This window comes from Haliaeetus leucocephalus, unplaced genomic scaffold (assembly GCF_000737465.1).
Source record: "Haliaeetus leucocephalus isolate CR32 unplaced genomic scaffold, Haliaeetus_leucocephalus-4.0 Scaffold932, whole genome shotgun sequence".
Taxonomy (NCBI): domain Eukaryota; kingdom Metazoa; phylum Chordata; class Aves; order Accipitriformes; family Accipitridae; genus Haliaeetus; species Haliaeetus leucocephalus.
This window is the reverse complement of record NW_010973368.1, coordinates 13568547-13583424: the sequence shown is the minus strand read 5'-3', so window position 1 is coordinate 13583424 and position 14878 is coordinate 13568547. Positions and strand designations below refer to the sequence as shown.

Genomic DNA, 14878 nt, shown 5'->3' with positions numbered 1-14878 from the left:
GGAAGACACCTTTTCAGTCCACTTGGATCAGAGCAGTGGTGACTGCTGGGAATGAGGATGACACCAGATGCTGCCAAGGGCCCTTCAAAGCTCCTGAGAGCCACTTCTCTAGATGTGTTTTTGAGAGGGACATTCAGAGGCACCTTAAGAAATCACTGGCTGCTTTTCTGTTTTATATTAGGCATTGCTTTATTTTTGCTCCTTCAGTACAGCATTTAAAAAAAACACTGACAAACAAAGATGTGACAAGTTTTCCCTCTGAAATCATAACCTGGACAGCATGAAACGGGGAGCTCTGGTACCAGTGTGTGATAGATAAACATCATGGAAACGTGAGGCGGCCATCAATTGCAGCAGGACTTTGATGCTGAACAGAAGCCTTTCAAAGCCCAGAGACACCCCAGCCATGGTCCCCTGACACCCTGGCCTTTGCCATAGTCTCTCTCACCACAGCAAAGCCAGCTGAGCATGTAACTCAATTAGGATGTGAAAAATGTGCATGCTCCCCTCACTCCCCCCCGAGAGCATGGGGGACAACATGGCCAACAGCCAGGCACAGGGAAGAGGCGGCTGTGTGCTCACAGGCTGAATTTGGTACCTCTGAAGATTTGCTACAGCATTGTCAATGACAAGCAGACATCTCACAGCCTCTCGCTTTCCATCTCACTTCAGTGCTCCCAAATTCATGGGAGAAGCAGTCTGATGCACAAGAGTTATGCGGTGAGGGGTGGTCTTGGTTTACGAAAGATATATGAATGGCCAAAAAAATCCAAAAAAACAAAATAAATTAAATAAAAGGCATTCATTGCTGAATACTCTTGAATACTCTGCTGATTCACATAGCATGGTTTTATGAGCCAGGTCTCAGCCTCCTGCAGCCGGCGCTCCCTCTTGCTGAGCAGTTTTGATTGTCCATGGGAAGGCATCCCCAGGGTGGATCAGCACCAGCGGGGAGGCAGGGCTGAGGGCTCCGGCTGCCCGGACACAGATTCGGGGCTGGACTCCATACGTAGGGGATGGCCACCTCAGGGAGGAAACCATGAAGCTGGGGTTAAAGCACAAGAGTTGTGGGGGTTTTTGCTGGCCCTGAGAGGTACCGTGTATCTTTGGGAAAGTAAGTGGAGAAATAGGAAAACATAACTGAAGAAATCAAAGAGCAGTAAGAATCTTTATTTGATACCTTCTACCGCATACACAAGGACTACTGATGATTGAGAGAGTTGGTCTGAACGTTGTAATTCAGGTAGTTTTCAGTGAGACAGTGATAATTCAACAAAAAGGTTGGGGTTTTTTTCTCCACAGAATTTCTTTGATACCAATGAAAATTCATTCGGGAAAAAGGGGGGCAAAGTATTATAGCTTTTTGGAACTGAGTTTTGATTTTAATCTGAAAAAACTTTTCAGTCTGAAATTAATCTTCTATTAAGAAAAGGAAAACAGCCAAAACAAAACATGTTTAAAATACATAAAACCAAATTGCAACAAACAGTTGTTTCTAAATGCCATTCTGTGACAATCTCTGAACTGCTGAGGGTTTGTCCTGGTTTCGGCTGGGACAGAGCTAATTTTCTTTCTAGAAGCTGGTATAGTGTTATGTCTTGGATTCAGTATGAGAAGAATGTTGATAAGACACTGATGTTTTCAGTTGTTGCTAAGTAATGTTTAGTCTAAAGTCAAGGATTTTTCAGCTTCTGATGCCCAGCCAGCAAGAAGGCTGGAGGGGCACAAGAAGTAGGGAGGGGACACAGCCAGGACAGCTGACCCAAACTGGCCAAAAGGGGTATTCCATACCATGTGATGTCATGTCCAGTATATAAACTGGGGGGAGTTGGCCAGGGGGGGATTGGTGCTCAGGAACTAACTGGGCATTGGTTGGTGAGTGGTGAGCAATCGCATTGTGCATCACTTGTTTTGTATATTCCAATCCTTTTATTATTATTCTCATTTTTTAATTGTTGTTATTATTATCATTATTAGTTTCTTCCTTTCTGTTCTGTTAAACTGTTCTTATCTCAACCCATGAGATTTTTCTTTTTCTTTTTTTTTTTTTTTTTTTTGTGATTCTCTCCCCCATCCCACTGGGCGGGTGGGAAGTGAGTGAGTGGCTGTGTGGTGCTTAGTTGCTGGCTGGGGTTAAACGATGACAGGGGTTTGCTCTAGCTCAGGTCAAAAATAATTTCAAAGAATAAATACTCAGTGGGTAGAAAAAGCATTTTTTTCAGCATCTCTGATGACGGGAAGTCACAGGAGTGGTAGGAAAGCCCCATGTTTGGGTGTTTTAACACCCAAATACAACAGCAAGGGGTCTGTGTTGAGTCGTGCTAGCATTTGGCTACTGCCTTGCTAATAGCTCTGGTGTTATTTTACATCTTTGCACCAATGGAACCAGGCACATTAGCAATGGTGATATTTCAAATTTTGGAAAGTTAATTGCCTGAGTATTAGTGCCTTTCATCAAGTATAAAGGACACCGGGCACTTGGTCTGTCAGGGTGCACCGAGGGCTGTTGCCCCACGGGGGAAGGTCAGCCAGGAGCTGAGAACCGTCTATGGTCATCAGATTTTTCGTCTTGCTCTGTAAATTGCAAAGACGGTGCAATGCACCGCTTCAAGGAGTTTGACAGCTGAACTCTTTTTTCTAAAATCAAAAGAATCTAATCTTGTAGGACTGTCATACTCAGCACAGTATTGAGGTCACTTGGGGCTGGCCATACAAACAGGCTCGAGAAGTAAGACCCTCTGTTTTCTGTAAATGGCCATATACTTTCTACCTAAACTTGTAGTGAGGTTTACATAATTGTATATTGCCCTAAGGATGTGATTATGTTTCTTTTCTTGATCTTTAAAACAGGAGATCAGTATGTACTAGGAAGAGGCTTATAAAACCTAAAAAGCGACAAAGGATGCAAAATCCATTTGCTAGTGTTTGCACAGCTTAGTGAAACTGTACATAAATATTATTATACAATCAAATAGAAATATGATAAAGCCACTAATGATTTAGTGCGTTGGCTGAAGGTGAATCATATAAAGGAAAATGTAAAACATTCAGCACAGATTTTTTTTTTGAAGCAGTTTAGGGAAATGCCTAGTTTCTCATGGAAGATATAGTTTGAATATTCCTCCATTGTCTTGATTCTTTCATTGTTATATTAGGCAGGCTTTAGCATCATCCTCATCAATCATAGTCTCAAACAGATCAGCTGAAAATAACGTCAATGGGGCAAAGCGAAATATCTCATTGTACAGGAAATTTTGTATTTTTCCCTGTTTGATTAGTTGCGTTGTTGCTATAGCTGAATTGTCAGCTAACTGTCAGCTAATGCCCCAAACCTGCAAATACATATTCATACACATATTAATGGTAAAGGAGCTTAGACGCTTAGTCTGAATTATGTACATGCATAGTCTTAGCAGTGTGAGCATCTAAATTATGGCCTGGTGTGTATTATGCAATGTCAGCAGGCGTGTAAGAAAGACAGTTGTGTGGTCGCACTTTGGAGTTTCAATCTGCTAAAAATGTATATGTCTGACACTGTTTTCTTTTAGCTAATGCAAACATTTCATATGCTTCTCTGCTGACATTTCTTTGAAAATGCACAGCTCTAAATGATGAACCTTTGTCCCACAGAATTCCTTTAGGCTCCAAAAATAATGGTTTCACATTATTATAAAAATACTGCTAACAATGTGCACTGGATGCAAAGAAAACCACTGACTGACTTTTCCTGCCCACAATAACAAATTAATAAAACATTGACAATGTCATCTTCATTCTTTCCTTATGCATCCATTACCAACATTTTTGCATTAGCCATCATTATTACAAAAATAAGAATAATATCTGCAAAACTAAAATTGAATTGATTGGTAAGGGAAAAAAAAGCAGCACATTAAAATTTGAAAACATATATAGTAAATTTTAATCCATATCTTAAATTCACAAAGCCAGAATTATTTATAAAGCCTTTCCCATTGAGTTTGCAGGAACTAAAGGTGAGATATCATGCCCCTGCTACAGCAACATTTTATTACATTTACCCACCACCAATATCAATCCACCATAATACCGTTCCCCCTCAAGAAGGTAGGTGAGTAAGTACCATCTCCAAAGCAGCCAGCCTCCTCTGCACCAACTCTGGCTCACTGTGGCTCCCATCTGGTGTCCCTTGCTAATGCTAGTCCGTTAACACCTTGCTGCCAGAGAGACTGACAATGGCTGAGACTTGTTACGGTGAGACCTTCGTGATATCAAGGCCAGATTAAGATATCGGGCCTTTAATCTATTCCTGAAGACCTGGCTCCAGAAGGCATGTGAGTATCACAAAGGTTCAGCATCAGAAAACAAGTCTGCCTGAGTCTAACTGCTGACTGAGCCTGTGGAGAACCCAGAGACCAGGTGATAAACTTGCATTTCCCAGACTATGTACGATGTTGGGAGGGAAAAAGATCCCCATCGGCACTCCAGGCAAGTGACCTGGTTGTCAGCAAGAAATGGATGCTCCTGCTGCTACCTCTGCCTTGCAGGAGGGACTTTGCTCCCTATTCTAGGAGCTTAGGGAAGCCCAAAGCTGTTTGCTTCACCCAGATGGAAGGAAGCTCTGCAGCTGCCAAGAGGGTCAGGAGCGGTGCATGGATCACCTTGAGCTGAATTTGTACTGGTTGCAGAAGAAGGGATCCCGGTGCTGTGAACACAGCTAAATACCTTCTATGAACAAAGCAGGATGTCTTTCACTCTACAGAGCTTGACTTGGGATCCAGACCTTGGTACAAAACCCTGCTGTAGGGGCCAGTTACAGCCCAAACCCACCCCCCTCGCAGTCACAGATACTCTGTCAGTGAGAGACTACACGTGGAGGACTGCGAGCCATGGGCATGGCACGGGGCAGGCACGTTTCTGGACAAACAAGCACCTTTCTAGGTAACAGCTACATTATGTGAAGTTGTATCATTGGAAACAGTTGGGTGCTTTCAACCCTACAAATTGCCTTTCACCATCTGAGTCCCCAGGTGAAATGCAAATAAGCAAACCTAACGCTTAAGACAAGGAGAGTCTTATTAGATACCAGATGGTTCATATGTAGATAAATTCAGATGGATGCATGTGGGATTTCAGCCTGGCGTGGAGGTTTCCACGCTGAACAGGTTTTGTTTCTCTTGGATTAGTGGTGGGGAAGGAAAGCTACGCTGAGTGTATAAGACTCTTTGGGAAGACCTCCAAAAAGCACAGCCAGGCACAGAAGCAGTGTACGTTCTGCAGGGTGTCTGCAGGGTATCTGCTGGAAAGAAAGTTGAACAGCATTTTTTGTTGTTGACTGCATAATGTACTATTCCTTACATTTTTAAGTCTTTGTAAATCTGTGCATTCTGCTCCAAAGAAGACAAAGCCTCTCAGTAAACAAGAGGGGCTTACATATATGTGCAGTGTGTTCCTGGGCTGCCAAAACATGCTCTTGGGAAGCAAGCCAGAGTCACTCGGAGGCCTGGTCGGTGTTTTCTTTGGTTGCTGCTGGAAAGTGCTGCTGAAACATTTTCAATGAGGTTCTTTCTTTCAATTAGACATATTTCTTCCAGAAACTTTCCAAGGAACAATAATATTTTTTCTCCAAAATACTGGCTAGCCAGAAACAAAGTACTCCAGCCAAGCCTCAAACTATTTAATTAGTAAATTCTGCAGTGCTGCCTTCCTGGAGTTTTAATTCAGTCACTTTTTATCCCAGTTCCCCTCTCTGGACGCAGTTCTCTGCTTATGCCACAATGCACTCTGAAACGTCAATTCTCACTCAGAAACAATGAGACCTCCTGACACAGATGAGACCCTGGGGCATGTGGGATGAGCTCCAGGATATAAATTAAATGGAAATATAAGACACTTGGACTTAAGCAATGCTTCATACTAAAGTTTTATCATAATGTAACTGAAGATTTTTTGTATTTGGAAGTCTACTGAATCAAAATTTTACTTGTGGGCCAGGGGAAGGATAGGTCTGGGAATTCAACCAGCAAAGTATCCCCTAGATTATCAGACAATAACGTAAAGATGATTACTGATTGTCCTTAAAATAATAAAACTCTGTCCCATAGTAGACCTTTACATCACTATAAACCAAAACAGCAACTTCCAGAGGCTCCCAGGCTGGGTACATGTAAAAAACTCTCCTAAGGAGTGATGAGCCACACACTGCTGTGGAGGTGCAAGCAGAAGGAGGAAAAGGTACATAATTGAAAAAAAATGCCCTGTCAGCCAGCACACAATTCCTGTACATACATTCCTGTATAAAGACGTGATTCCTGAGATGATGAGTTTTCAGTGGCAGTTCTAGGAACCAGGGATGAGAGTGGCTACCTATCTTTCGTCTTTCTCCTCACTTTGTTGTGTGCATAATGTGATTTAGATATAGCTTTATCTTCTTCTTTCGTGAAAGCCTTCTGTACCCACCACACAACACACCAGACACTAGCAGGGAGCATGTCACCTTCCTGTCACCTGAGGAAAATATTTTTCACTTCCGTAACACAAACCATTAAACTACATAGGATAATTTAAAAATACAATGGTATTTCTAGTTGACAGAAGCAGAAGGTGATGTTTTCATATCTTATTAAGATATTGGATATTAAATTCCTTCTACTCAAATGCAAACATGAAAGTTCCTGTCACTAATGGAGTAATATTTTATTTTAAAAAATTTACTTTGGAAACTATTTACATTACCTACAAGTCAAGCCAAAAATGAGACTATCAGCTTTTTCCTTGCCAAAGCAGATTTACCATTCAGCACCTGTAATGAGAAGTTTTATTCAACTATTTATACTGCAGTTACTGACTGTAAGGTATCCATGATATATATATGTTACCTATTTGAATATTTCTTACAGATGCATGCTGAAAACTGCTCACATAAAAAAGCATGAGGGTAATTTGGCTCCAGCTGGCATTCGGCCGAAAGCAGGCCTGCGTGCGGCTGCCTGGGTAAGCATACTTTCAGATCGTTGTATAAAACATTTCCCTTCCACAGTCATTCTTGAAGACATACTTTTCCCATATCAGTGTTCATGAATACCAAATAAAAGGTAAAGAAATTTCCCTTGAAGGAAACACTTCATCTTTATTTAAATGAATACTTAATGAATCTACTTAAGAAGTACTTGCCCTAGGATATTTCTAGAACTATCTGTGAACAGAAACCTGTAAAATTAAAATACTGTTAAACTTTTTATGGAATGGGATAAACTATTTTTCCTGTTTCAGGGTGCAATGAAAGTCCCGTGGCAAAGCACACAGTACTCGGCTGCTGATGGCGCAGAGAGGCAGGCAGCTGGATACACTGCCTATGCTGAGACTAACAGGCAAAGTACAACACGCCTACAGTTGGAAAGTCTTCCCCTACCGGGTCTTCTCTTGGGAAAGGCAGAGTAAATACAGAGCCCTTAGGCTTTTTGATCCACTAGTTCAGCTTAAGCACGTTTGGGCTATTTGCAGTGCCTGTCAGTGAAGACGCTGGCCCATGTCTGAAGGAGTGCAACTGTGATAAGCAGCAAAAGTTGCTACTTTACTTTAGGGGATTGGGGGGGTTATATGCTGGTTTACAACGCAGAGCTTTAATTTGTAATATTAATAGAAGTACTTAATGAAATTTCATTCATTAAGCGTCTTCATGCCCACAAGGTGATGACAGGTATTACCCTTTGACACAGAGAGAGGCAAAGAAAAATCAGGCATCAGGGCTCATCTCTTGACTCGGACACTGCCCCTTCCCAGGCTTCCCCTCTAGAAGATGGGTAGAAGCCTCAGGCAGATTGCTTTGGTGTTTGCTGGAGAAGGAGTAGGAGAGGTTCAAGAGAACATCTGCAGACAGGACCCTGCCAACAGGAGGGACAGGCTGGAGTTAGCCAGGTGGCTGCTGTGCTCTGGGACATGAGTGCCAATGCTATTGGCCCATGCTGTGATCAGCTGTAGTTCAACCAGAAGAGAAAATGTAGAGTGAAGGTAACTATATTTTAGCCATGATTTTTTTCATACAAGATGATCAAATAGCAGAGTTTGCTAATTCCTTAGAACTACCAGTAAATAACTATAAATTAAAACCCAAGATCAGCCTCACTCAGCTCCACTGAACAGTGCCACTAACATTTCTCACCCTCTGTAAGACCTGCAGCACTACCAGCACCATCCAAACACAAATGTTTCTTCAACCACACCGGCGTGCTGGACACCCTCCTTCTGTGCCGTCCTCTGCTTGTTCAAACCTGTGCTCATTTTCAGCTCTCTCACCCTGTCATGTTTTCATTAACATGAGATTACTTCTGCTCTTTTTTCCTTCAGCCTTCATATTGGATTTCATTTTAACTTATTTACTGACCTTTTCCTTTCACCTAATGGTTTTGTTACTGAATGTGCGATACCACAAGAGACTAAACACCTCTGTTTATGAGACGTGCCCCTCAGGGTTTTCCAGGCTTGCTTTTATATCCTGCAATGAAATTCTGTATTTTTGAGACCAGTCCTAGCACCTGGGAACCAGTGAAAAGCTCATTACCGGTTCCAGAGGGACAGTACTGATCACCAAAAATCAATAAGACTCTAGGATCAAACTTTTTACAGCTCCAGCTGACTTCAGTAGCAATGCCCACTGTGTATCTGAGGATGCAATCCAAACCGCAAGTCAGTAAAGAATTAATTGACCTATTTTTTAAGAGGATATGTCAGAGCTAATGGGCAACATACTTAGACAGCTTGAGGCAGAATTGAGGTCTCATATTTTTAATGCTTCATATATTTATAGGTACTGAACTCTGAAGAAAAATGGTGATCATCATCATCATCATCATTGTACATTCCTGTCAAAAACACAAGTCAGAGAATTTCACTGCACTGACCTCAGTTAAAGCATGTCAGAGAAGCATAAAGGGTTAATGATCCTCACATTTAAAATATACTCTGTATTTACAGTCTGGATTTCACTTAAGCCCCTCACCACAGGCTCTCTAAATTTTTCTTTTCAACTGCATAAACCTCTGCTCAATTCTTTCACTATAAGTACTTAGACAGTGTGACCAGATTTTGAAAGCCATAAATTCTGTGAATTTTATAATATTTTGTGAGATGCTTCAATATTCCTTTCATTTGCTTTTTTTAAAAAAAAAACTATAAATAGAGCCTTCTTTCTGCAACCAGTCTCCAAAGGTCACCTTACAATGTTTTGCTATTTCCCGTATTAAGCAGCAATGCTTTTCAGCTGACATTCCAACTTCAAGTCATGCATATGAGCATGATGTGAGCTTGCTTCAGACCACAGTGAGAGGGCTGCAAACAAGACTGCTGTATAATTGCTGAGAAAAATAACATCCATTGTCAAAAAGGGCACTTCATCAAACAAAATTTAGCTGCATGAATACAAGTGTCTCCAAATATTTGGTTCATGCTAAAAATATAGCACATTTATTAAAAATATATATTTATAAACATTAGTATGAACAGACACAGATGTTAAGCAAATGAGAGAGGAAAAATAACCATGTAATGTATTTCTCCCAACATTTTATCAGGTTTAGGCAGACCTTGCTCAATGGAATTGTTTTTTTCATGATTGCACCATATGTTCATTCTAAATAAAAAGCTTGTCAAATTCAATGTAAGTAAAAGCAAAACCAAGAGAAAAAAATCATTTGACCTAACGGACACGTGATCTGTGCTATGAAGCTATCTTTGAGTTCAATCTTTGTAGGTATAGAGTATACATTTCTATTTGTATATAGTGTACAGTTTCTTTCTTCTCTTTTTTTTTTTTTAAATTGTGTTAAAACAACATATCCCTGGTGGTTTTCTTCAAAGCTACAACATACATCATTGCAGTAATTTTCCCCAAAACTTAAAACCAAACTGAAAGGAAGAGAGCAGGACAGAAGAGTTAAGCTTGTTACTGTGTGAAAAAGTCTTGTTAAATTAATTGTGCTTCAGCCTTTGCTGCCTGCAGGCAGTGCTTTTATGATGTGTTAATATAATACAGAGTCAATTCTGATTAAACAACTTGTCAATAGTCAGCAATGTTTGTCGTCACTCTTAATGGTCGTTTTATCTGGTCTATTTTCATGCCTCCTAGTTTACAACGTTGTGTAAATATACACAAAAATGATCACAATGAGGTTCAGAATTGTCCCAATAATTCCAAGCATTGCCAAGATGGTTTCTTCTTTGCTTTCCTTTTCTTGACTGCCTTTATCTTCTTCATTTCCACTAGTGATTACCATCTTGGTGGCCAGTTTCTTTATCCTCCCCTTCAGGATAACCTAGATTTAGGAAGGAAAACATCAAAATGGATTGTTAGCTTGAGTTTCCAAACTCATATTAATAGTGGAGCCAATTGCAGAATTTTTGCCCCATAACGTGTTATATTAAGAATTCACTTTAAAAGGATTAATATTTTTACTAGCAATTTAGTAAATGCTTGATTAAAATGATAGTTCAGCTAGCCTGTAGATTACTTATAACCCTCCATAACACACTCTGCTTATGTGCCAGCAATCATTCATAACACACATAACTCATCTGCAATGTCATTATAAAACTGGTTAGAAATGTACCCATGAGGTGTGCCTCCACCCCTGCCAGTGGGAACTTTGTCTGCATTAGGACTGCAGGAGACCATCTTGTCAAGTTGCAGACACCCTAGATTTACACTTCAGTACCAAGAAGCAAGTGGGTGAAGGAAATAACACTGGGAAGACCTCGTTTATTTTAATAGGAAAAATCACCAAAGACAAAGGCATTTTGTCTCCGGGCGAGAAGGAAGACAGCAGTGACTTCCTAATAAATAATTCAAAATAAAAGCAAAACCAAAATAACATCCATCTTGGCTTTTATTTTCCTCATTCTTAATGTACAATGAAAAGTTACTTGCAGTGCAGTGAGCTGAAGTGTATTGATCTGCCTGCAGGGAGAATACAACCATTTCCCAAGCAGCAGCCCCAGCCTCTGAACTGCTTAAAAAAAGAAGATTCTTCAAATGTGGGACCAGCCCTGACTCCTGGCACTGCTGGAGCCACAAACAAAGAAGCTGCCTTCGATTTGAAAATATTTATGGTTATAATTTTTCTATAAACTTTGGGAATAAAAGATAAGTAATTGATGTAAATCACTTGAGTAAGTAACTCTTGACAAGACAATGGAATAGAAGGAACAAATCGACCTAAAACGAGGAACCAGAAACTTTAGTGGGCTGGTTGCCCAAGAAGCTTGGCTATACTGCATGAAAACAAGCCCTCTAGGTGAACTTAACTAATCATAATATGAAGACCACACCTCTAGAAGTTAGGATACCAGCCTCCACCTGAAGACCCTCACCCACTGAGCTTGCACAGTAAAATTAAAAGATGCTGCACCTTTAAATGAAGACGAGGCACTATACACCAACCAGCTTTAAGGTATGGAATTATGGGCACCAGTAAAAGGTTGATAAACAATGTATATGGTAATTATGCTAATTTAAAATGTATAAGTGAATGACTGTTTTAGTGCTGGGTGTGCCAGCTTTGAGGAAATACCCCCCAGCACCCCTTCCTTTGCAGAACTGGCAATAAACAGCTAATACCTCAACTCTGTGTGCTATTGGCTTGCACACTGGGTGAACGATCCCACAAGTTTTGGGACAACACTTTGGTCTTCCAGCCAGGCGCTGAGACCTGGGTAAACATGGGATTGTTCAAATTAGAAATGGATATATTCTATTTATCTGTGCTTATCTAATGCTGCAAATTCTAATCTCACAGGCAAACCAGAGTGCCCCAGAAAACTGAAAAAGTTTGGCTGGTTTCCCAAAGCCAACTGATCTGCCAACAGCTGGGTTCAGGAGATGCCCTGCTCTTGTCTACCAAGCTGTAAACCATATCCCATGATGTTTCTGCTGCAGCAAGCAGTGGTAGGATGTAGTAAAAAATGCTCCCTAACAGCTCCTACTTATAAGAGGGGTTTGGCTGGAGGAGAAAGGGGGCACAGGCACTTTCCTCACTCTTCCCTCCGCTAACCTGCACAGCAAAACCACTAGATCCCATGCAGCGTGGATGTTCAGGGTGGGGAGGGCCCCCTGAGAACAGGCTACCACCTGCGTGGGCACACATCCCCCCAGCAGGTATCACCAGAGGGGAGCCCTGACCTGCAGCTCTACCGAGCTCCTGGGCTGTGCAGCCACGGAGCAGTGACCAGAGTACCGAAAAAAAAGATGGAAAGGAGTAGGAGAGGTGAGGAAATCCTGCGACCGAGAGACTGAGAGGGAAAACAGAGAATCCTGACAAAACAACCTGTATTTTGTCACATCTGCAAGTTGTTCATATATAGGGCAGTGAGCAACTGCTGGCAACTTCCTAGAATGGGTGTTGTGTGGAATCCCAGCAGGTACAAGGGATTAGCGGCGAGCAAGGCAGAAGCAGGGGTCTGCGGAGGTGCCACTGGCCTTTATACTTACACTTGCATTAGCATTTACATGTTTTGCCTTAGCATCATCAAGTGATTCAGAGGAGAACAAGGGAGTCAGTAACCCAAGGGTACCCATGGCAGACGCAAGTCAACGGGAGCATGGGGCACCAGGCAGAGGGCTACTGCATCAGACATCAGAGCATGCTCATCCAGCAGGTCTTCAATTAATTGCCCCAGGAGAGCAAAGCTTCAGAGGCACCAGGTACCTCCCAGGGATGCTAGCTCCTGCTGCCCTCCCCTTTCCAGCCCTCAGAAAGTCCTGATCCCCACAGTTCCTCCAGCCACGGCCACCTGAACTCCTCCTGCAGGTGCTACCTCTTCAAGCAGCAGAAGGGTTTTTACATATTTGCCCCCAGCTGGTGTCCAGAGGAGGGCTTGGTTGCATCTGGCAGGTGCCCTCCCTATCTTACTAATTGCCATCATGCAGTCAGTGATACCTTAACAAGCAAATTGGCTCTGGGAATTCACAGGACAATTCCCACAAAAGTCATTTACATTAACCTCACAACCCAAGCACATCCACTCTACGTGGCATCAGATCACAAACCCACATCCCAAGCTATGACGCGCAGCCATTACTTCACCCGCAAAGCCATGAGTCATTCAGGTATTGTATTCTTTTCCCCTTCAGTAACTGGGAGGTTTTCCCTCTGGCCAAATATTTGCATTTCACTGTTTATTTGAAAAATCAAGTGGGATCACAAATACAATCTGATAAAATCCCAGGCCTGGAATGCAAGGATTTGAGGGGAGGGTGAAGTCCTTGCTGGCTGGTTCCCACAAGAGCCAAATGGTCTTGATTCACCACTCTGGCTCCCACAGAAATATGGTCATACCCAAGCATCTCGTGGGTCAAGTGCTTCTGGCTCTGAAAAAAGCCAGAGAAGGTACAGTGGGCCTGTCTGCATCCTATGGTTTGGGCAGAGTTTCCCATTCACATCAATAAACCCACACAGAGTAGTGCAGAGCCCCAGCTGTGGTCGGTTTGCACATGCACTGCATCCACTGATACTCTTAACTTTGGCATGGTGACTCTGCACCACATGAGCTAGACAATCCTGTTTCTAGGATTAATGTGAACAGAGGCAGCATGGGGGTACCTGAAACCCTCTTATTAACATTCTCAGTCTTTTCTTAATAAATCCAAACTGTGCAGCATTAAGTTAGTGTCAGACTCCTTCCTGCAGGATGCTAGATCCTAAAATTAACATAAATCTAAAAAGTAACTAAAATCACAAAAGAAAAAAAACATATCAACAGCTATTAGATATAAAGACAAAGCCTCTGGCTTAGGAAATCCTTGAATTGTGAATTTTTTGGAAGCTAAGAAAGTATTCTGGGGAAGCACCACCATATCCTTGCCTTGTTATTAAAGTCTTTCCCAGGCACCCTTTACTGGTTACTGAGAGAGAGGGTGTCCCTGGGCTGCCCGATCTCTGATCCAGGGCTGTACAGTCACTCTTCTCCTCTTTGCAAGTTCTAATTATCAGCAAGGAGACACTGAGTGCTTTCAAATCCAAACACCGCCAACGCAACTCAGACTGCCAGATTATATCTATCCCACTAAGGGGTCTTAACTGAGGGAGAAGGTCCTCAGTGTGTTGCAGTGAAATATGCAAGGAGAAGCTGGTGACCAGGACATGAAGAACATGAAAGAACAACAAGGAGGCAACAGCAGCTGAGAGTTTTTACATGGGCTGATGCACAGTGTGATTTGTTGGAGGTCATCTCTGTTGCTCCAGTAACACCTATGTGCTGTATTTGGCTCACGCTATGATGATGCAGCCTGGGACTGCATGAACTACATCCTTTTTGGATGAAACTACGCCCAAAGATGTGCTCTAGGAACTCTTCATGTGCTATAAAAACAATAAAAGAAATTTCAGTTCATGGCAGCAGGGTTCCAGAAAAAAGCTAGTCTGAAGTAAAACCCCCAAAGCATGCTTAGTGTGGACACTGGCACCATTAGTTTCGCTGGAGGGACGGCTCCAGTGGGTCCACTCTGCTCACTATTTTATACATCACCTAAACTAGGACGGAGAAAAACACAATGGGCTTGGTATTGAGGCGTTTAACATTCAAACAGGACAAGACTGGGACCAAATACAATTATATTAGTACTTTGCCAAATATAGCACTGTTGAAATCAAGGTAAGTGTTGACTTTGAACTGTGAGGAGACCAGAATCAAAATTACTTCTCCACATTTAAGGACTGACCTTGGGAGAAGAGGAACACTCTCCTAATGGGAGACTCAAGCCTTTAACCTTCACAGATCTCACACTCAGAGCGGTATTTTGGCTGGCTGGGGTTTGTGGGTGTTTTTTGCTACAGGGAAAATATTTGCTGTCAGTTTTAGTATAATTACCCCAATTAAGAAAATAGAAAAGTCTTCTGGCTTTCCGGGT

At 42.0% G+C, this 14878-nt stretch overlaps 1 long non-coding RNA gene across 1 annotated transcript in view; it reads right to left on the bottom strand.

The window, feature by feature from the left end:
• Positions 1 to 9413: 9413 nt before the first annotated feature.
• LOC104841898 overlaps positions 9414 to 14878 on the bottom strand; it is a 30468-nt gene continuing 25003 nt past the window's right edge. Inside the window, exon 2 of the long non-coding RNA XR_775414.1 lies at positions 9414 to 10289. This is a non-coding gene — a long non-coding RNA (uncharacterized LOC104841898). The remainder of the gene's footprint in view (positions 10290 to 14878) is intronic.